The 3,115-nt window shown below is 33.9% G+C and overlaps 1 non-coding gene across 1 annotated transcript; it reads right to left on the minus strand.

Annotated features, from left to right (window-relative positions):
* Positions 1 to 2,387: 2,387 nt before the first annotated feature.
* Positions 2,388 to 2,495, minus strand: LOC123945377. Its single transcript, XR_006819207.1, has one exon. It is a non-coding gene; the product is annotated as a U6 spliceosomal RNA (small nuclear RNA).
* Between the last annotated feature and the right edge of the window lie 620 nt (positions 2,496 to 3,115).

Here is a 3,115-nt window from a genome sequence, read left to right on the forward strand (position 1 = left end):
CTTTTCATCATTCTGCTCCTGCTAGACCATAAAGTGTTCTATCTCTTTTTGGCAGAGAATCATCTCTTCAATGTCCTTTCTAGATAGCAGCTGCATGATAGCATGAAAGCACCTGCTAATTCCTTAAAACAAAGCAAAAATAATTATTTCGGAAAAATAAAATCCCATTAATATAGTTTAGAAAATTTCGTGTAAATCAGCTTCAAATATGACTTAGCCAAAGCTAAATAAATACAAACTCAGACTTAATTTGTTTATTCTTTGAAACCCAATCAGCTTTTTAAATAGATTTCCTCCCCCTATTTGCCTTGAAGCATTAACCATAAACAGCAGAATGTATTATCCAGAGAACAGATACCCCTTGTGAGGCCAGTAAATGCTTTAAAGTTTAGTGATCTCCATTACCATGGTAGCAAATGACTCTTTGGCTATGCCCATATGGCGTTTACAATCTCCTTTGTAATTTCAGCCATGGTACTGTGCAGTCTCTGTTACTTCTAGGCAACTTTCATCATTTGCTGTCATTTATTCTACTGCTTACAAAGTCTTCCTACTTTTTGCTTCTCATATCACAGTTTAACATTGTATAAATCTTAATCCTTCCACATAAAGGGAAATATTGCATAATTTTTTAGCTGTAACTCAGAAGGTATGTTCAGGACTATGCTTACGAATACTCCTTTAATGAATCCTGATTCAGTGTTGTTTATAAATGGCTTTTTCTTGAAAATGGCAGATATTTACTGTGCAGGACAAATATTCATCATGCAATGTGCAGCCATCAGATCAACTCCATTGCCTAATGCTCTATTTTCCCAACTGGCAAAACTAATAAGTTTGAGCTGAGCCTGCATACTGGCAAAAGGAAAATGGTAAACACTTAGCATATAGTAGACTCATGATTTATGATTTTAGGGTGCTATAGAAGCAAAGGGGATTTGAGACATTCAGGTAATTTGATAGAAAAATGATAAAGTGATCAATGTCATATTAGAAGTTATTAAATTCTGAAGAAGTATCTGTTATGGAAGTATAAGCCCATATTTCTGAGATCACCATAGAAGAAATGCTCTTACACCGCATAGCAATTCTCTTGCTGATTTATTTACTAAACAAGTAGCTCTTGTTATCCTACTCATCTGGGTGCCACTAATTTGATGTTTATCCTCATCAGACTTTCTGAAAGACAATTGGCTATATTTAGACAATCTATAATTGCCAAATGGTAATTTTATAACTTATTTTTCTCTCCATTTGCTAGTTGTAATACAAGGAAACATTTTCCCTTCTCCCATTAATTTACCTATTCATTTGTTTTTTTTTTAAATGGAAGTACATATTCATAGATTTCTTTTTATCCTATGAATATTCTGTTACTGTCATTATTTGAATACCCAATTTATTTCATATTTAGTGAGTGGAAACCCTTCAGATTGGCACCTGCATCCTTTTGGCTTACCTCCATGATTTTTTTAGTATAGTTTTACTTTCTGGAACTACAAGGTGTTCCAAGTTCACTTTTTACTTTCCCTGCTGCAACACTAAGAGTCAGCTGTATTTCCAATGAGGCCAGTTCCTTTGAACGAGAGATGGTATTTAGAAACCGAGATCAGGATTTAGGATGTGTTCATTGCTGCTGGTGTCTTTCCTTCTGGGCTCTCAACAGGCAGGGCTAAAAATATAAATGTACCTATATCCACTTTTCTTATCTATCTACCATCTATCTATCTATCTACCATCTATCTATCTATTATCTCTCTATCATCTATCTATCTATCTGTCTATCATCTGTCATCTATTCATCCATCCATTTAAACCCATGAGTTTTATAGTAATTACTCTCATTGGAATTCAGCATCATGGAATTCATTCTCGCCTTCTTTTTTCCATATTCGTAACTCCTTTCTCTGGCAGTAAGAAATCTAGTTTATTTAATCCTCAAACAGTTAATCATTTGCTCAGCTCTAAAATACGTGGAAGGGAGTTTCAGAATTATAAACTCATACTACCATCAGAAATAAAACCTCTAACCAGAGTTCTATTATTTGTTTGCAGTTTTTTTTTGGCTTCAGTTCCAGTTTCTCACATTAATTCTATTTTTCCTCTTCAACGTAGTTATGCTTTTTAAAAAAAATTTGGGATATAGTTACATTATGATGTTTCTGTTCCTTGAAGTTTTATTTTCCCAGTGTTTTAAATTTTATTTTTGAGTACATAAAACAACATGATTCAGTCAATGTCAAAACTATATATAAATATATATTCAGAAAAGAGTCATCACACTTTCCACAATCCCTACCACTCTGTTCCCACTTAGCCCCTGTATGTAATTAAACCATTCATTCCGGATTCATCCTTCTTGAATTCCTTTTTTGACAAAAAATAATAAAAATATGAAACATTTTAAGAATCTGTATGTCATCCTTGCACAGAGGTTATAGTAATCTGTTTTTGTTGTTGTTGTTTCAGTTTTAGTAGATATGCTGACAAAGCAAGAACTATTGGCTTTATTTTTATTGCCCTGTGATAGCAGTGGATATAATAAAGTGATAATTAGATTTTTGGAGGTTTGGCATTGTTGGATCCCCAAATTGGCCTACTGTTCTTTATTCTTAACTTTTCCAATTTCTTACCTGTTTACGATATTGGCATTAATTGTGTTCTTATATTTTAGGATGACTTAAACTGAGGCTGCCCCTCAACAGCTCCCTTCTTAGCCTTGGAAGAGTTTGCTATTATGAATAGGCTATTCAGTTTGAACTGACATAAGATTTTACTTTTTCCTTCATATATCTTTAATTTTTTTCTGATAATATTTTCTGCCTTTTTCACTTCCTTTAAATTGTTTTCTTGTCATTTACTTGGGTTCTTCTTTGTAACTAGACATTTTTGTTTTTAACAAGTAGGGCTTAAGGAACTGGCTTTAATCAGCTGCTATGTTTATACTGGAATTTTTTTTTTTTTTTTTTTTTTTTTTTTTTTTTTTTGCCAGAAAGAGAGATCACAAGTAGACAGAGAGGCAGGCAGAGAGAGAGAGAGAGGGAAGCAGGCTCACCACTGAGCAGAGAGCCTGATGCGGGGCTCGATCCCAGGACCCTGAGATCATGACCTGAGC

Source organism: Meles meles, chromosome 6, assembly GCF_922984935.1.
Source record: "Meles meles chromosome 6, mMelMel3.1 paternal haplotype, whole genome shotgun sequence".
Lineage (NCBI taxonomy): Eukaryota > Metazoa > Chordata > Mammalia > Carnivora > Mustelidae > Meles > Meles meles.